Source organism: Pseudorca crassidens, chromosome 10 (assembly GCF_039906515.1).
Source record: "Pseudorca crassidens isolate mPseCra1 chromosome 10, mPseCra1.hap1, whole genome shotgun sequence".
Classification (NCBI taxonomy): Eukaryota; Metazoa; Chordata; class Mammalia; order Artiodactyla; family Delphinidae; genus Pseudorca; species Pseudorca crassidens.
In genome coordinates, this window is record NC_090305.1 from 4,601,859 (window position 1) to 4,627,111 (window position 25,253).

General features: G+C 43.5%; 1 long non-coding RNA gene across 2 annotated transcripts in view; it reads right to left on the bottom strand.

The window, feature by feature from the left end:
• Positions 1 to 24,965, bottom strand: part of LOC137231527 (uncharacterized) — a 92,315-nt gene extending 67,350 nt beyond the window's left edge. Inside the window, exons 1-4 of one of the 2 annotated variants that reach the window (XR_010946642.1) lie at positions 24,735 to 24,965; positions 19,096 to 19,172; positions 17,378 to 17,473; positions 14,310 to 15,252 (exon numbers count right to left, since the gene is read on the bottom strand). This is a non-coding gene — a long non-coding RNA (uncharacterized lncRNA). Of the gene's footprint in view, positions 1 to 14,309; positions 15,253 to 17,377; positions 17,474 to 19,095; positions 19,173 to 24,734 lie in introns of those variants that run through there. The other variant, XR_010946641.1, reaches the window with a different exon arrangement.
• Between the last annotated feature and the right edge of the window lie 288 nt (positions 24,966 to 25,253).

Sequence of the window (25,253 nt, forward strand, 5' to 3'; positions counted from 1 at the left end):
TCTCATTAATAGTTTTTTAGTATTGATTACATGTTGAACTGATAATATTCTGATTCTATTGGGTTAAATGTGATACGTTATTAAAATTATTCTTGCCTGTTCTTTTATTTATTGTGGTAAAACACACACAACATAAAATGTACCATCTTAACCATGTTTAAGTGTACAGTTCAGTAGTGTTAAGTACTTTCACATTGTTGTGAAACCATCACCAACATCCATCTCCAGCACTTTTTTATCAACCCAAACCGAAACTCTCTACCCACTAAACAGTATCTCCCATCCTCCGTCCCCCAGGCCCTGGTAACCCCCATTCTACTTTCTGTCTCTACGAATTTGACTATTCTCGGGACTTCAGATAAGTGAACGCATCCAAGCTTTATCCTTTGTGTCTGGCTTGTTTCACTCAGCACAGTGTCCATAAAGTTCATCCACGTTGTACCATTTTTCAGAATTTTCTTCATTTTTAAGCCCAAATCATTCTCCCTTGGACGTAGCTACCAGCTTTTGTTTGTCCATTCATCTGTCGTTGGACACTTGGATTGCTTCTACCTCTTGATAACTGTGAATAACACTGCTATGAACGTGGATGTGCAAATAGTCTTCAAGACCCTGCTTTCAATTCCCAGAAGTGGAATTGCTGGGCCATATGGTAACTATTTTTAATTTTTCAAAAACCACCACACTCTTTTCCACAGCAGCTGCACCATTTTACATCCCCACCAGCAACGCATAAGGGTTCCAATTTCTCCACATCCTCACTGACACTTGTTATTTTCTTTGTTTTTAATCGCTGTCATCCTAAGAGTTGGGAGGTGGTACCTCACTGTGGTTTTGATTTGCATTGCCCTAGTGATTACTGATGTTGAGCATCTTTTCATGTGCTTTTTGGCCATTTCTATATCTTCTATGGAGAATCATCCATGTAGTTTTACTTTTTTAATGTGGCTACTATAAATTTACAGTTACACATGTGGCTCACATTTTATTTCTACTGGATAGTTCTAGTCTAGAAGGAATAAAGGCAAAACCACTATCACACAGGAATTTTTTGACAATGAAAGGAACCCTGATATTTAAAATGTGGGAAATCTAGTTCCAATGAATGATTTCTAAGTTTCCTTCCAGCAATGACATTTTATGCTCTCTTTCTCTCTCTGCTCAAAGAACTTAAACTAGAGCTTTCATTTCAAAGATGTCAGGAGTCATTCCCCCTATAAGGAGGAGGTCCCTACATACAACCTGGAAGATTCAAAGATCCAGGGGCCCTCTCCCCTCTGTAGAGTGGGCAGGCTCTGTGATGGGGGGGTGGGGGGTGGGTCTTGGTTCCAGAGCTTGCTGATGTCCCAAACTGAGGGGAGAAGTCATCTGTGTCTGAAAATTTGATTGGTAAAATCCTGCACCATCTGAGGGAAGGATGCCTAGGGCTGGGGATTGAAAAGTTGGTCTCCATGGAAACCTCAACACTTCCGGCAACTTCTTTTTTTTTTTTTTTTTTGCTTTATGATCCTTTTATTTATTTATTTTTACATCTTTATTGGAGTATAATTGCTTTACAATGGTGTGTTAGTTTCTGCTTTATAACAAAGTGAATCAGCTATACATATACATATGTTCCCATATCTCTTCCCTCTTGCATCTCCCTCCCTCCCACCCCGAATAGCCAAAGCAATCTTGAGAACGAAAAACGGAACTGGAGGAATCAGGCTCCCTGACTTCAGACTATACTACAAAGCTACAGTAATCAAGACAGTATGGTACTGGCACAAAAAGAGAAAGATAGATCAATGGAACAGGATAGAAAGCCCAGAGATAAACCCACGCACATATGGTCACCTTATCTTTGATAAAGGAAGCAGGAATGTACAGTGGAGAAAGGACAGTCTCTTCAATAAGCAGTAACTTCTGATGACAGAGACTAATCCTGTCCTAAGGGACAGACTGGATGCCATCAGAATCTAGCCCCTTGGTCTTAGGGGTGGAGACTGCAAGTTTGTAGCACTGAAATGAATGCATTGCTTGAGTGCACAAGCCATCCTACTCACAGAGGCTGCTACCAACCCATCCCTGGGTGTCATAAATTGTATCTAGAAGAAGACAGCCCTCTCTTCCCACCATTGAACATTAATAAGAAAACAATGGGTTCCAAAATACTGCTACTTTTCATAAATGTCCCTATTTTCCCGGAGGAAATAGCATTGCTAGTCCAGATTTCCTTCCCTTTATCTTACTAAAAATCTCACAAAGCCATGGCCCACCGACCAGGAAGGGGTTGAGCCCACAAATGCCATGGCCTGTGACTTAATTTCAAGGGAAGAAAAAAAAAAAGAAGAAGAAGAAATTTTGTGGAAAAAGCAAGAACTGTGGTGAGGTCTCTTATTTGTTCTTTCTAACTAAGGGGAATAAGCTTCCAGCATGTCTGTCTTGGATCATAGTTGTTAATATGGTTTTAAAGGAAAATGAAAGCAGTCTTTTGATGCTAGATAACAAAATGGAGAGCTGGCAGGAATTAAGAATCAGATTAAAACAATAGAACCTGACCACCTACTGTGAAAAGATAATGTAAAGAATAATACTAAATAGAAGATATTCGAACATATGGGAGGAAAATGCTGTATAAATATAAGGCTTTATATTGTAGCTTATATAAAATGTAGCTAATATAAATTTTCTTTACTACCTAGAGTCGTGTAAATACTGGGAAGTTTGGTATCTTGGTAATAATGGCAACTCAGATCTTTTATAATTTCTTTTAGATCCAAAGTTTTAAACCCTAATATCCCTGTGATACAGTCATCTAATCTCTCTTATGTCAGTTTCCTCAACTGAAGAACGGATTAGAGGTACAGTTTTCCCTATACAATTTTGGGGGTTGTTGTAGGATCTAATGAAATAATATATGTGTGAGGATAACATAGAATGATTAGTATAAAAGTAAATGCAGTTCATTATACTAGACTTCCTCTCAGGGGGGCTGAGAAATACTGATTTTCACAGACAGGAATGAACACCTACACTGGCTGTGTAAAAGGCATAAAAACATGGGATTTCCCACCCAACCCACCAATGTGGATTATCTTTTCAGGAGGCCTGTAGGGAACCTGTGGTGTAATATGCATCATACAGTTCGTATTTAATGTACAAAACCTTTAGAGTAAACTGGATGAGGGTGGGAGAGAGTTAACCAAGGAAAACTGAAATTAATACTGTAACCTCTGCTATTATGTGCAGAAAGTTTCCTGCCAGTAGTAGCCAAGTTCCTGGAGGGAAAAAAAAGTGTGTGTGTGTATGTGTGTATATATGTGTGTATATGTATATGTGTATGTTATGTATGTGTGTATAATGTTTGTGTGTATATGTGCGCATGTATGTGTGTGCATGTATGTGTACATGTGCGTGTGCGTACATGTGTGTATGTGTGTGTTGTGTGTATGTGTGTGTTTAGCTTCATAATCATAGTGCTCTTAGGTACCACATACCTTCACCATCCTTCCTTCCAAAAAGGAAAAAGCATCAACGCAGGCAGCGCAGAAACTTTAAGGCTTCTGTCTCAGGTTCCGCCTGAGTCATTACACCAAAGCGCGGCTGAGGGCATAAAACCCCTTTGCCCAGCACCCATGGCAGCTCAGGCCTGAAGCAGGTGTGGCAGCGACACAGGTGGTTTGTTTTTCGGGGTCAGATTGGCACATTTCTTGCCTAGGGCTCTGGGTGAATGTTCAGATTCCATCTTCCGGTCACATGGTGTTCAGCCCCTCGGCGTCCAAGGCAGGCCCCTGCACGCTGCCCGCCTACAGCCTGTCTCCTCTCCTGGCCCGCTGGGAAGGCAGGAGGTGAGGGCAGAGGGGAGGAGGGGAGGGGAGGAGGGAGCAAGGGCCGGAGCTTTTGCAGCATTTCCAGCTCTCCCCAAGAGCCACTTTTCAGGCACATCAAATCCCTCCCCATCCCTCTCCTGGGCTGCCCTGCCCCAGCGCTGGGAATCAGCCTTGTTTACACTGCTCATTAGGCTCTCTTAGCAGTTGCTATAGCAACCACCAGGGGTCAGTTTATAGAAGGAGAGGAAGTTCACTTTTGGGGAGTTAGCTTTCCAGCTCCTGTGCAGAGCACAGCTGAAAACAAAAGACCCAGACACCCAAGGAGGAAACACACTGAAAAATTTCCTATGAGTAGAAGCATCATTTAGAGCCTAAAACTTCACTCAGCGATGGATGCCATGTTCCTTCTTTGCTGAAAGAGCTGTTCTAGAACTGCTGATAGGAGCGTAGAGGTCTTATCGTTGCATCTTCCCGATTTTTCTCTCCCCCTCCGTTCACCCCTCTGCCTTGTCCTCACGGCCTTAGTTAAGAGAACAAGGGCAGGTGCCAGGGTTCATTTAAAGTGATAACTTCATTAATATAATGTATTCACTGAGGATCAGAAAGATCTTCACAAACTGTTATTATTCCATCTTTCTCATGGGGAGGGAGGCAGCAGCCCCTGGAACTGTGTGCCCATCTGGAGGTCCAAGCCGAACAAAATGGAGCCCCTCCGCCTACAGGGAGTATTCTGGGAATCTCCCAGGGTGCCAGGATGCCGTCCAGTGAAGACTTTCCAGCTCTAACCTGACTAGCTAACCTGATTTAGCAAATTTAAAAGTACAGGATGGGGCTTCCCTGGTGGCGCAGTGGTTGGGAGTCCACCTGCCGATGCAGGGGACACGGGTTTGTGCCCCGGTCCGGGAAGATCCCACATGCCGCGGAGCGGCTGGGCCCGTGAGCCATGGCCGCTGAGCCTGCGCGTCCGGAGCCTGTGCTCCGCAACGGGAGAGGCCACAACAGTGAGAGGCCCGCGTACCGCAAAAAAAAAAAAAAAAAAAAAAAAAGTGCAGGATGCCCAATTAAGTTTGATTTTCAGATAAACAACGAATGGATTTTTATAAGCCTATCCCACTCAATCTTTGGGACATCCACAGAGTAAGTCAAGCTTAACCCAACCTATTCTAACCCACCTCTTCTCTATTGCCACCTCCAAAAAAAAAGCACAACAGAGTTCTCTCTCTACAACAAATCACGTGCCAGATCAGTTGAGGAGGATCTGACCCTTGGACTATCTTGCTGATCGTGAAAAAATGAAAGGGGATGATTTACATGTGTGCAAGCAAGTCAGCTCACCAAGAGGAAGGTGAGGCCCCTGATGCTTCCTCAGATCCGAACACCTGCAGAAGGGGCTGGACGGCTGAAGAATCCGGCGCTGGGCTTTATGGGATATCACTTGGACTTTTTCATGAAGAGTAAAAGTCAGCTTTCTAAAGAATAATGATTTTTATTTCTGTGACAAGAAAAATATACATATATATACATATATATATATATATATTTTTTTTTTTTGCAGTACACGGGCCTCTCACTGTTGTGGCCTCTCCCGTCGCAGAGCACAGGCTCCGGACGCACAGGCTCAGCGGCCATGGCTCACGGGCCCAGCCGCTCCGCGGCATGTGGGATCTTCCCAGACCGGGGCACGCACCCGCGTCCCCTGCATCGGCAGGTGGACTCTCAACCACTGCGCCACCACGGAAGCCCAGGAAAAATATTTTTAATGCACCTTTTTTCAGGAATAAATGACATTGGTTTCCAAGTGTTATGCTGCGAAAATTTGAGTGGGAAGATGCCCAGGGAGCCGGTATGCTGTCTCTGTCCGTTTGGTCCTCTGTGGTTTTGGTGCCTGGGTACCCGTGTCCACAGGGAGAAAATGCCATTGACTTTATGAAAGTCACCCTCTGCCCAGCATGCCCTCTGCTAAGATTTTGCCGCTTTGTCACCAAGGGAAGGCTGGCCCGATGAAAGTTGTGCTGACTTCTGTAGAACTTGTGGAAAACCTAGACCACTAGTTGTAATTCTGTACCTGTGGAAGTTTTGCCTCTGTTTTGACCCTAAATCCTACGAACCTAAAACTTAAGGCAAATAAGTCAAGAAGCATAAACGGACATGAAAACAAAGCAAAGAGTCGCAATGATACCTTCCGTGAGGTCCCTGCCACGTCAGACAGCAAGGTTCCCACAGCGCAAATCCAAAATGAGTAATGAGAGGGAAACTGTCAAGATAAACATCACGGACAATAGAAGTATCCTCACCTGTTATGGACCCTAAAGAATCTCAATACGATTTTCACCAAGACTAAAACAGCTGATGCTTCAAGTGAGTTCCAATTCTGTCTCTTCTTCTGAAATGTGGCCCCACGAACGTCTGTGGACAGCCTATGACTGAGCTTCCCCACGGGCAAAATGCAGATCCTGGGTCAGTACTAAGTGGTCCTTGTCTAACTGAAGGGGTATCGTGAGACCATCTGCAAATCATTCTGAGCTCCTCAGACAAAAGGCAGGAAGTATGAAATGTGATTATTTGTGCTATTTACTTTTTTAAAAAACATTCACAAATATTTTAATAATTTTGAATATGTATTTCTTATATTGAAATATCTGGAAAAGTGAAAGAAGAATTATGGGTTTGCATATATATTCCAGAAAATTACCTCAGTTCTTTTCTCATTTTGCATTTAGGAGAACCATCTTAGAATTACAATGTAAATGGGATATATAGGGTATGATTAAATTTAGTGATAGTAATAGTGATATAAACTAAAGTTACATTTTTATTTTTGTTGTTTGGGCTGTTCACTTTTTAAACAAGCCACTTGATTTAGGAGTTGATGGATTTAGTTTTGTTTAAAGCACATTGAAAGGTCCTAACTTTTGAAAGCCTATTTTCATGTATATTTTTTAAAACTCAATAGTTTTTTACTTTTTTTTCTGAACGACTTGTTATTTAGCCCAATATTTGAAGCTGAAGCTGTCAGACAGTGTCTCTTTAACGCTGTTCAACAGCTGTTAAATGGGATAATCACCTGTTTATCCTCATGTCACTAATTCAAATGCTAATTGCACTCTAGACACTGGCTTATTCTCCCCATCAAGCCAGACCAGGTGCACAGCCCTCTGAAAGATGCTGCAGTGATCACAGGCCTCCATCTATGCACTCGTGGAGGCACAGAGGAAACAGGGCAACACACACACACACACACACACACACGAATGAACGTGCTGCTTATAACTGTGAAAAATCAGGAATTACTTAAATTACTTAAATGTCAAATGACAGTGAAATAAGCCAAAGTAAACAACCACAGAATATAGTATTATACAGTCGTTAAAGGGATGCTTACGAATACGGTTAAATAACGTGTTAAAAAAAATCTACCTATTGATGTTGAGTGAAAATAGTATGCAGAACTATTGTATGATAACAAATATGAGGGGGAAATTTGCACAGAAAAAGGCAAAGGATACATGATAGTCTCGGAACTATAATCAACCACTATCTACAGAACTACCCAAGGATAATTCTAGGGTCTGGGAATACATGAATTCCTGTTTTCACAGAGCTGACATTTCACGGAGCTTACATTTGGAGCTTATATTTTGGAGAAGAAAGATAGACAAAATCCAGGTAAAGAAACCAATAAACAAGATATATGCAAAGAGTGATGTCCTAAGAAAATGTACAGAGAGTTGTGGGGTAGAGGGACCAGAAGGTCTGCTCTCACGTGGGTCGTGAAGGCGGAGACCTCAGAGGAAACCCAAACAATGAGGAGCCCCAGTGTTAAGTCCCAAGAGTGACCCTGCTTGGCAGGGTCACAGCCCAGGAATGCACAGCAGGTCGGAGCAAGGGAGAGGGAGGGATAAGGTGAGTTTGGAGAGTTGGCAGGAGCCCGGTCATGCTGAAAGGACAAGGGTTCCCACCAGCGAACCTGTTCCACCTGTTCCAACCAGGTGGAAGTTCCTGCAGGGGCCCAGGTGTGAGAGGCAGGCATGGGCTGGAGTGGCAACCGTGGAGATGGGAGGGATGGATGGACTCAGGAAATACACTGAAGGGGGAGCGGCATCAACTGAACTGAACCTGATTCAGGGTGAGGGAGGGTGCGGACAGAGATACTGAGTCAAAAGAGAAGAATCTCACACGATTCCGAGATTTTTGGCCTCAACAACTTCGGGACCACTGCCTGAGCTGAGAAAGTGGGCGGAACAGGCTTGTGCTGGAAAATCGAGAGTTGTGTTTCTGTCATTTTACAGTTGAAATGCCTATTTGATATCCCCAAGAAGACATCAATGACACAGTCAAGTTGCTCAGGGGGCGTCACGGGGAAGATAGGCATTTGGGAGTTACTTGAACGTGATGGCGTAGAAAGCAACGGGCCTGGATGGGGTGACGTACAAAGAGCACATGGAGAGGAAAGACAGCCCAGGACTGAGAGCTGGATACTGGACTCAGGAGGAGGAGCAAGGAGAGAGGCGGACAGTGAGTGAGGAGGAAGTCTAGGCGGGCATCGTGTTCCGGAACCAAGGTTAGAATCTTGTTGGAAGGAAGAAGGGATTCTCGACTATAGCTAATGCTGCTGAACGTTTGAGAATTAGTAAAGAGATGTCACCTCTGCTCTGGCGACATGGTGGCCCTTACAAGCTCAGGTTCAGGGGAGGGGTGAGAACAGGAAGGACGGAAAGGGAGGTGGTGGTCACAGTGGGACCCCTGACACACTTGAGGTTCCCTGGGGAGGGGCGTAGAGCAAAGAGGCAGAGGAGAATCAGGGGCAGGCTGTTTTAGGGAACGATTTTAGAGCTTGTTTGTGTGCTGATAAGAATGACCTAGTCAAAAGAGATAAAAGAGATGGTGGAGGAAAGAGAAAGATAACAGAGAGAGGTTACTGAAAAACAGGACGGGGTGGCTTCTGGAGAAGGCAGGGTTTGACCTTTGATGGGAGCAAGGAAACTGCATCCCTAGGAGCGGACAGAAGGCAGGAAGAGCCAGCAGAGATGCCCATAGAACAGGAGACTTGGAGGGGAGAGTGGAAGGGGTTCCTTTCTGTGTTTCCACTTTCTTGATGCACCACAGAACCAGATCATCAGCGGAGGGCGCTCAGCTCTGCCGCTGCAGAGTGAAAGCAGCCAGAGACGATACATACAAGGACAAGGGTGGCTGTGTTCCGGGAACACCTTATTATGGACACGGACTTCGAATTTGACCTAGGTTTTATGTTTATGAAATATTCTTCTTCCTTTGGCTTTTCCAACCATTTAAAAATGGAAAAAGCATTTTTGCTTCATCAGCCATTCAAAAGCAGGGGTGAGCCAGATTTGGCCAACGGGCAATGACCCTCGTGTTAGAGCAAAGCGTGCTGTTGACTGAAGTGACACACAGGGAAACCTCTTCGGGGCACTGCTCTTGGCTTGAGGCAGTGGGGCCGCTGGGGGCACGCGTGAGGGACCCTCTGAGCCTCCTTTAGTCTCCTGTTAGCTGACATGGATTTCTTCTTCTTTCAACTTGTATTTTCCAACTTTTCTTTTCAAAGCACGTGCTAATTCTAGCATTAAAAAGTCCCGTGTGTCGTGAAGGGGAGAGAAATAATTACCCCCCCTTGTTGTACTGTGGTCCCTTCTCATCTTCCTGCTGACCCAGGTGCTTAGTAGAACTGCAGCCCCACGGAACTTCTGAGCACCTGCTCTGCGACCTTAGATCTCTTAGGGTTCTGAAGCCATTCCAGTCCTATGCTGAAATTTCAAGATGGTTACTTTATAGCTATTTTGGATTAAGCAAAATTAATTGAATTGATCGAATTCTTTGGAATATTTTAATTTACCGTTCGATGTTTTTAAAAAAAAACTACTTAAATTATTTTCTAAATTTTGTGTCTCTTCGTATGTGAGAAAAAATATGGAAACAGATTTAAATAATTGGATGGAACCTAGAACTAGAGATTTATTCTAGAGATTTCTAGAAGTAGAAATTTCTCCATGAGAAAATCATGGAGAACGTCATTTCCTTCCAGAATAAAGGAGTTGATAATGACAGTATATTTAATTACAGGACCAAAATGAATTTAACATAATGTCCATCTACAAGCCATTGGAAGAATTTTAAAAGAATGTTTAAAATAGTGATTTGATTTTTTTAACCACTGTAAACTCTCGTTTTTTCTCAAGATAGAATATTGTTTGTATTTTTTCAGACTCATTTCCATGTTTAGTTTCTCTCTAGCTGCTAACTGTTTAAAAAATTCAATATTTCAAGGATGTCTTAATCATCAGAATGGCACAGTAATTTTTTTTAATTTACTTTAAAATTGATGCATCTGGATTATATTTCTGGCAGGAAGTTAGACATCTGCCTACAGAATACATATTTCCATTAAGTATCCCCTGCATGCCTACGTATTCATGGCTTTGCCAAGGGCTTAAGGTCCTTACTGGGATAGGAATTAAGAGAAGGAAGAGTTTATGCTTCTGTATGAGGCAATTAGAAGTAGTTATCCCACATGAGGAGTTTGGTATTAACAGATACACGCTACTGTATATAAAATAAATAAACAACAAGGACCTACTGCATAGTACAGGGAACTATATTCAATATCTACTAATAATGTATAATGGAAAAGAATCTGAAAATATATATATATGTATAACTGAATCACTTTGCTGTACACCTGAAACTAACACAACTTTGTAAGTCAAGTATACTTCAATTTAAAAATATAGCGTTAAACGCACAAGCTTTGCAAAAGACCATCTCAGGTGTAATTCCTGGTCACTACATTTACTAGCTATGTGACTTGGGCAAGCTACTTACCTTTCTGAGCCTTGGCTTAATCCCTACAACAGGGAAATTATAATACCTAACACCTGGGGAATTGAATGAGCTGATATATGAAAAGCTCCTAGACAGTGCCTGGGAGATTGGAAAATTCTCACCAGGTGTTGGGACGCTTGTCTTATCTCTCAGCCACACGTGGTCCAGGCTCTAACACCCTCTGTCCATTGATGGGAGAGACAAAGCAGAGTGCTTGGCACGTAGACAGCACTCAATAAACATCTGGAGGCTGATGAGTTAATTAACTGGGTACTTAATTAATACAACCGAGGACTTTCCATTAAAGAAGAGCAAAATCACAATGCTTCATTTCTGCAGAGGTCTTACAGCCTCTCCCGTGAACGAGGCATGTCTAGAAGACCACGTATTGCACAAAGAAGAATGGAGGCTAAACGCGTCCGGGGTCACGAGCTGTGGGAAAGGATGTTTCCCTCTTCATTTCGACCAGTTTGTTCTTTCACCCGACCTGCTTCCAACCAGCGCTCTCGATTGTCTTATGGGCTGCCCACTGCAATCTCTTAAAAGGGCAGCCCCGTAAACCATAGGATTCCCGCCGCCAGCCTCCCACTTCCCTACTTCACTCTCCACCCACCACCCAGGGTACTGGATGCCTTGCACTGGGCAACGCGTTCAAAAGCTTGCCAATCAGAGCCTCCCTCAAAATTGTGAACTGAGAGATGCAGACACAACTGACAGATGAGGATGAAGCCGGTGGCTGACAGAAATAAGCAATGCTGGAAAGTCAAGGTCGGCGGCATTACTGAGCCACGTTCACGAGGCTACACAAGGGGAGCAGGCTGTAAGAAACATGAGAGCAGATGTGTCAGGAAGAGCAGAGATGAGAGGCCCTGCGGCTCCTGAGAGAGAGGTGAAAGGCCAGCCCACCCGTGGTCGGTCAGTCCATGTGGAGGTAGGGGTTCCCAGTGCCCTGAGCACTCACAGCTGCTGGGTGTCCTCTCCTGCCAGCGACATTCATCTGTGACACCGCTGCTTGGGTCAACAGGGCCCTCTCTACTGTGCAGTGGAACGTTCTCTTGATATCACCTGGCACAGGTGAAACCCTGACGTGAACCATCTGAGATGCATGACGATGCAACAGGATGGGAGCGCACAGCTAGAGTGAACCCTTCAGATGCTTACTGTCAACTCATTCATACTGTGTCATCATGTGTTAAAAGTCTGAGCCTCGAGTAACTCAAGAAAATGCAGCTGGAATTCCAGGCTTTCCTGGCTTCGAAACAGTCCCTCACTTGGGTGTGTTTTCTCACACTCACAGCTGAATAGGAGCTTATCCTTACTGGATTTCTTGGTGTCCATCTGAACAGCTCCAACCTGAATCGGGATGGCCAGGCCACCCTTTTCTTCCTGACTTATTCTCTTAACATGCATTCATTTCTCACATCCATTCAAGCCTTAAAAATAAGTTATTTATTCATAGCAGCATTATTCACAATAGCCTGATGGTGGAAGTAACCCAAGTGTCCATTGATGGATGAGTGGATAAACATATGTGCTATACACATGCAGTGGAATATTATCCTGCCTTTAAAAGGAAGGGAATTCTAACATAAAAGGACCAACACTTTACAAGTCCACTTCTATGAGGTCCCTAGACTGGTCAGGTTCACAGAGACAGAAAGTAGAAGGGTGGCTGCCAGGGGCTGGGGGCTAGGGGATGGGGAGTTAAGGTTTGATGGGGACAGAGTTTCACTTTGAGACGATCAAAAAAGTTCTAGAGATGGATGGTAGTGATGGTTCTACAATAATGTGAAAGTACTTAATGCCACTGCACTATAACTTAAAAGATGGTTAAAATAGTAAATTTTATGTTGTGTATATTTTAATAGACACACAAAAACACTGGAAGGTAAAAGCGGTAGGGGAGGGTGTCCTATACGTGTCTCTATGTAAGAGATTTTTTTTAAGTTTACTTTTCGCGAATGGGACTCAGAGAAGAAGAGACCATTTGGGGAAGGTACAGGACCTCCTGTTTTCTTCTCTGGGCATAGAATACCAGCCAAGGAAAGCCACGGTCGAGTCAGAATCCAAACAGGGTCAGTTCATTTTGTTCCTTAAACTCAATATCCCTCTTCCTCAAAGTCCTCTCGGTTCCCAGGTCTGCACGGGGTCTCCAGACCTCCACCCCAGGGCTCTGGCAGGACTCAGGAGGGAGCTTCCTCCTCCAATGCAGGGCATTGCCCAACGCCCACGTGCAATAAAAGGAGTTTTGTGTGAGACGTTTAGAGTAAAATCTGACTTCCGTGCACTAGAACTTTCACTAATGAAGAGCTTTCATGTCCGTCTAGTGGGTCAATGGTTTATTTTCATTTAGTAAATGTGGGGAAAGGATTATAAACGTGCGGGTTTGCTCTGCTATCTTAACCCTGAATTTCCAGTCACGTATTTCTAAAGCCCAGAAACAGTTACAAGGTGCACAGGGTGAGCATTGCAAAGGCCGAACAAGGGCAGAAGAGCTGAGTCACTCACATGAGGTGATTACACACTCTCACAACAAAGAATGAAAAAGAAAAAGAGCCAGACACCCAAGTCTCATGACATAACGCGTTGGACTGGTGGGCTTTCCCCTTGCTCTGCCTGCTCTCTCTGCACAGATGACTGGTCCCCTTGGCCTGTTTCACAGGATTCCTCAGGCTTTGCCCAGCTGCCTGAAGGTCAGCTTGCCTGGGGTGGGTGGGCAATCAGGTTGGCAGGGTTCTGTCTCCGATACCCTGGAGTGGCCAGTTTTGTGTTTGTTACTTCATTCTTGGAACCGAACGATACTTCTGCAATCCTGAAAGACCTACAGCGGGCTCCTGGGTCAGCTAGATTACCTGGACCCCGGGGTCCACACATATTTGGTCCTAAGCTCAAATCACGGTCCTGCTAGGACAGTCTTGGGCATCCAGGCCTGTAGACAAGGACAAGATGGTTCACGGACCCTAATTACAGGATGGAGCAGTCAGCACTGAACACTGAAACCAGAAAGTCCTTCCCTCAACAAACATTTACTTTGAATACGAAGACCCTTTGATATAAAGAAGCACATGGGTGGTAAATGGATCCCCTCAACCACTGTCACCATCATCACCAAACGTACACACCCACAACTGTCGATGACGCTCTCAGTGCCTCTTGAAAATCCCCCCAGGTAGGTTTCATAAAAACTCAAATGCCTCTGAAAGCACTTTCAGAGTGAGGAGGAAGGGGTGACAGGGAAGAAGGAGAATGGTGGGTGAAGGACTGTGGCTCCCACAAGTCGGGTGAAGAAAATGGTTTGGACTACGCCAGAAACGGAAAGGATCTTGGGAGCATGTGAAGGTAAAAGCTAGGAGGTACGGAGTTCACCCAGCTGGGAAGATAAGAGAAGCAAGGAGGAGGCTAGTCGGATGCCCCATGGCTAGTTCAGGAAGGCCGCTCTGAGGGAAGAAAACAGAATGGAAACTGCCCTAAACAACAGACAGAAAAAGGACCATTAACTGAGGAAGCAGAAAGCAGCCAATAAGGGAAGCCCCTTCCCCCCTCCCCCACTCCAGGTTCTAAGAGTAATTAACCCAATTCTTTTTTCAAAGCTGCCTTTCATTGACACAGGTTAAAAAAAAAAAAAAATCTCCTCCCCCAGACTCACCAAGGAGCCCACCGTTTCACTTTTACTTCCCCTTTAAAAAAATTTAAACAACTATACAAGTTAGAAGGATGGCTCAGTGAACACTCAACAAGCCACCTGGACTCAAGGACTATCAGTATTCTGCTACATCACAGGCTCCCCTGGAACAAATTGGATGGAGGGTTCAGGCACCGTGACCTTGCGTCCCTAAATGCTTCAACGAGCATCGCCCAGGAATACAGACGTTCTAAAAAGCCCCAAGGTAAACATCTCGGCTAGGAAAACTAACACTAATTCCCTACTCTCATCTAATACCCAGTCCACATTCAGATTCCCCCAAATGGCTCTTAGTGTTTTTTTCTGTTCTTCATCATCAAATTCTTCTTTGCTTTTGTTGTCACTTTGAACCAGGATCTGATAAGGTAAGCACACCACATTTGATCGTTATGTCTCTCTAGACTCTTTCAAATCCTCTAGTCTAGAACAGCAACCACCCCCTTTTTTTATTCATGATACTGATTTTTTCAAGAGTCCTGGACAGTTCTGTAAAATTTCCCATATTCTGGTTTGGCTGATCGTTTTGTCCTACTGTCGTCTACCTTGTCTCTAGTCTCTGCCCTGTATTTCCCGTCAACGGAAGGCTAGGTCTAGAGACTGGATTCGATTCAGGTTAAACGTTTCTGGCAAGAACGCTCCACAGGTGATGCTGTGTGGTTCATGGCGCATCCTGTCAGGAGACTGCCTCGCTACAAGTGTTCCACCAAATCCGATCCCTCGAGTAAAGCGGTGACCCTCAGGTCTCTCCGTCGGGAAGGTTCCTTGCCTCCGCACAGCTAGTCGGTAACCCTGGAGCGATATGTTGGCCCGTGTCCTGTCCCCGACAAACTTCCATCGGATGGTTTAGCATCTACTGATGATCCTTGCCGATAACACGTATTTCACAAACAGCCCATCAATTTTGGAATGTCTAAAGGGCGACTGGGAAGGAGAGAAAGGAGTGTTGAGGGAAGAAACAGAGAACAAGGTAAACAGGCACTAGGAAGCTGGAAAAGTAGCAGATAGTTCCAAAAGCTTTGCCAAGACCTTCCCAATTTACACTCAGCTGTTTCCAGAGTCATAAGCCCTTTAAGGAAATGCTGGCACAGAGGGCCCTGAGCAAAGTGCTGTCACGCGGTAAGAAGTGAACACATTTCAGTGCATCGAGGCATCTGCAATGTTTTCGAACTTCATCCCCAACCTTAGCCGAGAGAGAGCTATTAAATCAAGAGGAAGTACGCAGCTGTGCCCCAGACCAGGTGTTTGGGCCGTGGATTTCCATTTGACCAGGAAGAGGTAGTGCCAGCTCAGGGCATCCCGGGCCTCTTCATCCAGGGCTGGTTTACAAGACACACTCAAGAGCCATTTACCCAGAACTCTCAGTTCCAAATCTTTACTTCTGTCCAAACAGTACTTGCTGCACTGTCCAAAAACGGGTTTCTTTGAAAGAAACAAGTGGTCCCTTTGCCGACCTGTTGAAAAACTGCATTGTCTTAGGTAAATGACTCTTTCAGACTTTCAGAAATTACGTTTTTCTCTATGAAGAGTTCTGGTGAATGCTTGCATCAAGAATATTCCACATCTACTCAGATATTTAAATCACTGAAGGGTATCTCCCAACACATATTTTTTAAGACATCCAGTATTGAAAACTTTGTTCTGATTCTGGGGCATTCTGACTCTGGTTATGACAAGCAAGGACCCTAACCCCCCAAAACAGGAATTAAAGTTGACTTCAGTAAACACAAGGTGCAAGCATAGACCCTTTGGCAAAGAGTCTGACATCTAATAGGAGAGGTAAGTCATACAGACATTCGGTCATCGATGGTAGAGCTGGAGATGCAGTTGGAAATAAAAAAGGGCTGCCAGGGAGGTAGCACAGAGCACTTCTCTGACTTGAGGAATCAGAGAAGGTGTCTCCCAAGGGACTCCCCCAGGAACAGAAAATTATTCCCCATGGTGGGAACCAACTCCTGGGAAATCAGCCCGTGCTGATTCACCAAGTAATTATGAGAGTCTAAACGTACACTTCTCTAGACAAGGTATGGTCTCCCGGCTCCCTGGAGAGGACTGTAATTATTTCAAGGGGAAAAGTTGTTTAAACCTTATAGTTTTAAAATACGTATTTTAAATGCACTTTAGCTTTATTTTAACATATGCATGATTTTTTAAGACGAGGGAGAGAAAGGAATTATATTATCAAGCAAACAGCGACAGGGTGTCCCAGCACGTAATGGGTTGGGGATTTGGAATCCTTGTGACGGCAGATGCTAGGTAAATGATGAATAGACAAATTCTTCAGACGCTTTTTTTCAAGAAGGAATATAGTGTCTCTTGTCGGTACTTTCGCCCCGCCTGGCCATCTAGCCTCCTGGGTCCCTACCATCTCTTGGGTCATGTCTCGTATACTACCCACTACCAACAAATTAACTTCACACAAGCTCTACATTTCCCTCCCTCAGAAGTTACTGCACATTTGCCAGAGATTAACTTTACGATGGCTCAGAAAACCCAACTAAACCAAGCATTGTAACTATTCAGAAGAGAGCTGGCAAGAAACTCATCACGTAAGAACGTTACTGCCAATTACACAATCTCACTACCTGCATCAACAGTGGAGCACTGTGGGGGCCGAAAGCAAATTCTGACTTTAAAAATTCAGAGGAAAAACGTCAGCCCGATGATTCTGATACATTTTATAACTGTGTAATTTTTTCTAACAGGCACAACTCATAATACTATTTCTGATAATAAAATAAAATGGCATTCTTCTCCCTTTAAAAAAGTTTAGGTCTAGAAAAACTTCCCTTATGTGAGGGATGGAAAATTGTATTCCTGTCCCTTCAACCACCTTCATCTTTGCTCTTCCTTTTCATCATTAAACGAAAAACCAACCTGAGTCATCTCGTTATATATCACGTGTAAAACTAATGAGCAATGGGACATGGATGTCCTATCCTGGCTGCTGAAACAGAACTGCTTAAATAAATGTGCCCCTTCATCCTGGTGAAGTTCCTCGTCCAAGACACCAAGCGCAATGGGACAAATGGATCTCCTTCCAGCTCACCTTGAAACACTCTTGCCAGAAAGAAGGTCATTTCCGTTCCTCTTTGCCTCTGAACGCAACAGGGGATGGCCATCTGAAGAGCAGTCACACTAGTACCTTGGACCACCAAACACAAGAGCATCTAATGGAGATCTGCCCATTAAAGTTATAGTAAAAACAGGAAGAGACCAGTGCGAAGAGGGGCCAAGGCAGCGAGGCTGGCCGGCGGTCAGTGGCTGTCAGTTAGTTGCATCCTTCTCCACTAGGAGAAGCGTGGACGCATGAGGGTATGCAGGTCAGCCCAGCGAGATATTCTGACACAAGAAAGAGAGCAAATGTGCCCACCATGTAACCACTACAAGAATTATAAATGTTAATAAATGCTGGAGAGGGTGTGGAGAAAAGGGAATGCTCCTACACTGTTGGTGGGAATACAAATTGATACAGCCACTATGGAGAACAGTATGGAGGTTCCTTAAAAAACTACAAATAGAGCTACCATACGACCCAGCAATCCCACTACTGGGCATATACCCTGAGAAAACCATAATTCAAAAAGAGTCATGTACCACAATGTTCACTGCAGCTCTATTTACAATAGCCAGGACATGGAAGCAACCTAAGTGTCCATCGACAGATGAATGGATAAAGAAGATGTGGCACATATACACAATGGAATATTACTCAGCCATAAAAAGAAATGAAATTGAGTTATTTGTAGTGAGGTGGCTGGACCTAGAGTCTGTCATACAGAGTGAAGTCAGTCAGAAAGAGAAAAACAAATACCGTACGCTAATGCATATATACGGAATTTAAAAAAAAAATGGTTCTGAAGAACCTAGGGGCAGGACAGGAATAGGGACGCAGACGTAGAGGATGGACTTGAGGACACGGGGAGGGGGAAGGGTAAGCTGGGACAAAGTGAGAGAGTGATATGGACATATATACACTACCAAATGTAAAATAGCTAGTGGGAAGCAGCCGCATAGCACAGGGAGATCAGTTTGGTGCTTTGTGACCACCTAGAGGGGTGGGATAGGGAGGGTGGGAGGGAGACGCAAGAGGGAGGGGATATGGGGATACATGTATGCATATAGCTGATTCACTTTGTTATACAGCAGAAACTAACACACCATTGTGAGGCAACTGTACTCCAATAAAGATGTTAAAAAAAAATTAGAAATGTTAGCATAGAAAGGAGAGAAATTGCAAGCCATTTAGAGCAAGATTTAAAGAAATACAAAATTTCACGGACTATCTAGTACCCTTCTAAACTTGAGCTATTGAACAATTACTGCTTCATCTAAATCTTTTTCTTTTCCCCCTCTTGTTTCTGCTTCTACTTTTTCTGCTTACTTTGAAGGTTTTAAAAAAAAAAGACTATCTGCATCTTCCTTTGTTTATACCTTTGGCATAAAGGGGCCTGAGTACCAGTTTACAACTGATTGGTAAGAACTTCCAGGAGGGGGCAATATTGCAGAGTTGGTCACAGCCAAGACCCCAGGTTGGGCTGCCCAGGTTCAGTGCTGGTGCTGACCTAGATGTGTGGTTTAACCTCACTCCATCTCAGTTTCTGTAAAATGGGGACAATTAAAACACCTGTCTCACCTGTTTTTGTGTGGATCAAATTAAACATTCCAGGTAAAGGGTTTGACACTGTGCCTGAGACCAAATGATAACTGTTTGCTATCATTATTGCTATATGACCATCACCACACACCCAAGAGATCCCAGCTAACCTCTTAGCCGTTAGATCTTCCATGCTTCTCCTGGATAGCTCCGGAGAAAAGGAATCGCCTCTTTCAGGAAGCTTTGGCTGCAAAACAAATACTGAATAATAAATAATTAAATAACAGTTTTAAAAGAATATAGACATGTACACAAAGGGTAACCAAATGCAAAACCTCATTCTTCTAATTCATAAAAGATTCCCCCGCCACTTAGCTGTTTAGAGGCATTTACTTTCCAACCATTTTAACCAAACAATTCAAAAATAGTGTTATTCTGTGGTTTCCCTAGAATCCAAATTTAATTCAGTTGAAGGAAAGGAAAGAAGGAAAGGCCTGAGGCACTTGATGGCTAGTTACAAAGCAGAGAGCATTCTTATATTAAAAATAAGTCCACTGGGGCTTCCCTGGTGGCGCAGTGGTTGACAGTCCGCCTGCCGATGCAAGGGACACGGGTTCGTGCCCCGGTCCGGGAAGATCCCACATGCCGTGGAGCGGCTGGGCCCGTGAGCCATGGCCGCTGGGCCTGCGCGTCCGGAGCCTGTGCTCCGCAACGGGAGAGGCCACAACAGTGAGAGGCCTGCGTACCGCAAAAAAAAATAATAATAATAAGTCCAGTGGTCCAATCTTTATTTAAATTTGTCTGTTCCATGTACTGGAATTTGTTTGTTCAGGTTTTTTTTTTCTTTTTAAAGTAAAGTATTTTAGGTTATAGTTGCAGGCTTTATATGCTTTTTTGCCACAGATGAAGCAAGTGGGCTTCCTCTGATATTTTATCTACATAAACTCACCAAATGACTAGTTGGCTTAGCCAAAAGGACAAGGTTAAAACAAATCCCAAGAAAATAAACTCTTATTCATTAGCGAAATCAACCACTTTCAACTGTTGGTAGAGAACCAAGCTCACTGTGTATCCTCATTTCCTCACCCATCATAAAGCCCTGTCTCAGGGGTCCCAAAAGGTGCCCTGGGGTTGATAAGGTTCCAGCGAAGGCCCCCCTGAGCTCAGGTTTACCCCCTCCCAGTGCTCCCAAGTAGTCAAAGCTTGACTTCTCCCCCTACACAAAACAAAACTGTGAAGGCTCTGGGGTGTGGACCAGTTTAAATCACAGCCACCAAAAGCCCTGAAGACATGCCAACCACAGAGCCTCCAACGGCCTTTTGAATTCTTCTTCTTCTTCTGTAGAATCACCTACAGAATCAGTTTTACATATACTGTGCTTTCCAGGCATTAAATCTGGCCACTAATTTTACGGCACAATTCCTTCCTCCCACCGGGAGGTAATAGAAAGGTGAATCACGTTCTCCTTCCTTTGGGTCCCAAGAGCTAATGATTTGACACGTCAATTATTCACAAAGGCTTAGTTTTACCCCAAACAGAAATGTGTGGGTGGGTTTCAGTTGCTGCTTTTGATCTGTTTAATTCCTGATACACCCTCACCTACCCATCAAATTCTGAAACAAAGTTCTTATGTATCCTGGCTTCCTTAAGCAAGACAAAATTAAGGAAATGCTTTAAGCAAAAGAGAATGCTGAGGGGAGGGGGATAAATTGGGAGATTGGGACTGACATACACACACTACTATATATAAAATAGATAACCAACAAGGACCTACTGTATAGCACAGGGAACTCTAGTCAATACTGTGTAATGGAAAAAGAATCTAAAAAAGAGTGGATATATGTATATGTATAACTGATTCACTTTGCTGTAGAGCAGAAACTAACACAACGTTATAAATCAACTACACTCCAATAAAATCTTTTAAAAATAAAATAAATAAAATTGGGAGATGGTATATAGAAAAAAAAAGAGAGAATGCTGAAAAGGTTATGGTATAATACAAACTGAGAAATCAATGTCTTAGGACTCAGTGGCTGAGAACTTACCTAACCAAATCCATCTTCTCTAAAATAGATATGGCGGTGTCAGTCTGACTAGTAGAGCATTCTTAGGAAAACAAATCAAAGGATCCAAATCTACTTCCTAGACCAGTGGTTTTCAGATTTTATCGGTTTCCATGGCAAGAAATATATTTACACCTTGACCCGGTACCCAGACACATAAACTGAAACAAAGGTTTCATGAGTCAACACTTGCCCCACCTACAGGCAAGGCACAATGGTGTTTTCTAACCTACTTGAGTTCATGTTTTAAATGTTGGCTGTGACTAAGCAAATGGTTGCAGCTCACAGTTTGAAAAAACATGACCTAGAAAAGCACCTTCTGTACTATGCAGGTCACACAAAGCATTCTTGAGGCAAAGGCCAGCTTTCTCAAACCAGCTTCAGCCACTGGTTGAACACTGGTTCCCAATGGCCAGTGTCAAAAAAAACACTTATTCTGGCACTTGTTAAAATGGTAAAGAAGACTTTATTCAAGACTATTGTAATAGGAGTAACACAATAGAGGAGAAAAATGGAGCTCAACTCCAAATACAACAAGGACGAGTGGGGATTTATAGCCAACGAGCAGAGTGAGGGAGTCAGTGGATGGAAAATCACTAAGAGGAGCATGAGGGATGAGGCGATTCTTGCTAATCTGACCTAACAGGATTCTTGCTGAAGGCCAAGGACATATACATCAAGCGTGGGGGATGAGCAATTTGATCAGACATCAAAGTGGTGGGGGTGGGGGTGGGGCGGGGAGTGGATTCTCACTAAAGGGATTTAGCAGAATTCTTGCTAAGACTGGGCTGGGCAGGCCAAGGACAGGACAGGGGCCAAGGTCAAGGCCTCATTAAGAAGAGGAGCCTGACTACAGTTTGGTCACCAGCTGTGGTCAACAGAAGGATGGAGATCATTTTGTTGTTACAAGTGCAGGAGAAACCCTCAAAGCAGATACTGACATTACCTCCCGGGAGGCAGGACCACCTTATGGTTCAAGGTGTGGCTTGTGGGACTCCTAACTAAACCCCTGACCTCCAGAGACCCCACTAAAATGACAAGGAAGGAACTAAAAGAGAGCAGGAGACTTCCGCAAAGGAAAGACTTTAATGGTGTCTTGGAAGACGAAATGCAGATAGAAAAATGGTAAAGATTTAGCAGTAAGCTGCATGCGAGGGGGTAAAAGGGTAAAAAGATTAAAAACTGGGGCCAGTCCTCATCCAGAGCCCACAGAGCTTTCAGCTTTTAAGGCATCAGACACCCAGAAAGACAGCTGTGAGTCTCGGGCCTGAAACAGGAGAGCCAACTAAAGTCTGCATGTGGGCTGGTTGGAACTCCATGTGCCCTTTCCTACCCGTTTCTGCCAGCAAGTCTCCCCAGCCCCACACACACTACTGCACTCTCACCCCCACCCCATCAGGGATGGGAGACTGTGTTCTGGAGAAAATTAACCTGGGATTCTCCAGACCTGGGGACACCAGACACGGTGTAAGGTAGGGAGAAATGAAAATGAGGGGTTGGGGTAAGTCACACAAGGAAGACTGAGCCATGCCAGGCATCCCCACTCAGCCAGCCCACCACTGCATGCACGTCTCCTGCAGGTAAAGATATGGACATTTATTTTCTGGATAAACCAAAACAAAGAACCTTTAGATATTGAAATATGGGAGTCCCCAAGAAAAATGTCCAACTCACCACTCACTGGACTTTGAATGCCCGCCAGTTAAAAAGCCCAACGTGAAAAACGTAGAGGCTCCAGTCAGCTAAGCGTTCAAGGCATTTGAAGTCAGTCTCCAAGGTACAAGAAACTGAAACAGACACACCAAAAATAGGAACCCCGAAAAAACAGACAATACAGGAAACAGAAGAAAAATTTTTAAATAATTAAAAAAAAAATTTTTTTAACTGATCATCTCCTTAGAAAAAGAGAGAGGATGTTAAGTATGTAAAACCAAAACAAAGTGCTTTTAAGATGAAACAACCAAAAAACAAGAAATATGATCATTAAAATTGTATTAAACAATTAGAAGATAAAGTCAAAGAAATCTCCGAGAAAACAGAAGGAGAGACAGAGGAAAGAGATAAAAGACGTAAGGAGAATCCACAAGTTTCAAATAAAACTGTAGGAATTCCTGAGGCAAAATGTAAATTGGAAGGAAAGAAACGTACATATGTATGTATGTATATACAAGACTCTACAAGACTTTAACTATGAAAGAAAAGTTCCCATATCTGAAAGCTAAGATTCTCCAAACTGAAAAAGACCACTGAATGCCCAGCACAATAAATTAAAAATGACCCAAAACAAAGTCATATGTCATAAAATTTCAGAATACCAGGTTAAAAAGAAAATTCTGAAGGGGAACACATCACAAACCAAACAATGGGGATCAAATGGCTTCAGACTTCTCTCCAGCAACACTGGATGCTAGAAGCGCGTGGAGCAATGCTTTCACATTTTTGTGGGAAAATAATTTGTGACCCAAGATTTTATACTTGTCCGACTACCAATAAAGTAAAAAGTAGGATAAATACATTTTTAGACATGTAAGAACACAAGAAAATTTACCTTCTATGTATTCTTTCTTACGAAGCTGCTAAAGGATATGCTCCAGCAAAACAAGGGAGTAAATCAAGAAACAGCTAGGAAACAGGAAATCCAACACAGATGGGGGAAAGGGAAGTACCAGATGATGCTGAAAGAAAGTCCCAGCACGTAGCCAGAGGGCTCCAGGGAAGGGTCTCTAGGAAAAAGTTGTCAAGGATAAAACCACAGTTTCAGAATTTCAAAATAGAGATCTTAGGTTTATAAGAACTACATTGCAAGAAGAATGGGTTAATCAGTCAGAGATTGGGGCCTGTTACACACCAATTCTTGAACACACAAAATCTCCTGACTTTCTTTTACAGAAAAGTACATCTAAAAATTGCCTTGTGGGTTAGCTAGACCTTGAGATGACTGGGAAATGAAGATGAAACCCTTGGTCCTCAGCGAGAAAGGAGAAAGCAGACCCTATTGCTAAAAGTCAGTAAACTTAAAATATGCTGTTTGAAAGGGGTGAGCATAAGACACATCTGAAAGAGATCATGGTATTTAGTAACACCCTTAGGATCTGTACGTGGCCACCATATTTGCCAAGGAGAGTAAAATCTTCACCACCAGTGAAGAGATCCTGGGTCATTAAACCCCTGTTTTCCTCGCTTTGTTAGTTTGTTGGTTATGGTTCTAATTTCAGAATGCATGGCACCAAGTTCTGTTCATTACGGAGCCGATTTATTATGCAGACTGATATCTTTCTCTTGGAGATCCCACCCTCCAAGGAAAAGATACAGAGAACTGAAACTGTCTGAGCCTTTGGAAGACAACATTTAAAGGCATTTAACAGATCTGATGAAGCATGTGAAAAGGATTAAAGGCAGATATACAGGAAACAAAGGCATTTTTTTAAAGTAGGCAGTTAAACATAGTGAAAAACAAAAATCTGTTCAGGAAAGAAAATGTAATCATAATTCACTACTTAGCTATACAGTCAGCAATATTTACATAGTTTAATAATGCAAGCATTGTGCTCACTCACAACAAAAGCAATATATTATATGGGGGTGGGGTAGGGGTAAATGGTATTAAAATACAACACAGGAACAAAAGTGTGAACAGGGTTTAGGAAAACAGACAGTGAAGTAGCAGAGCTAACAATAGCAGGGAGTCATTGCCACCTCCAGACCTGATAGTTCAAGGGCAAGGGGAGAAGCAATTATCAGACCTCAGAGAGCAGCTGATAGGGAAGCATGCCAGAAGAGGAGGAGGGGTCTCATTCCGGAGAATAAATACCCCATCCCCCCATCCCCTCTCCAATCCAGTCTCCTGCTGATGCCTCCACTAACCAGACCCAACACGAAGCCAGAGGATAAGGGAGCCTGTCCACTTCATCCACGAAGGTCGGCCTCCCCAGGAACACCCAGGGTTAAGAAGAATACATCTGGAAGAGGCAGACAGACAGCGTCCAACAGAGAGAGCTAAAACATCATGACTGGAAGACATAAATAATGTCTAAAATTAGCACATCAAAAAATAGCACCACTAGTCTTTTTTAGAACTGAGGTAGCCAACATTTGAAAGCCATTGGCTCTGGAAAGCAGGAAGAGATGGCAGAAGGTATACCAGACAACACCGTTTTCATGACCCAGCTTAGAAGCGTTACCTTTCTCTTAATTAATTTTTATTGGACTATAGTTGCTTTACAATGTTGTGTTGGTTTCTGCTGTACAGCAAAGTGAATCAG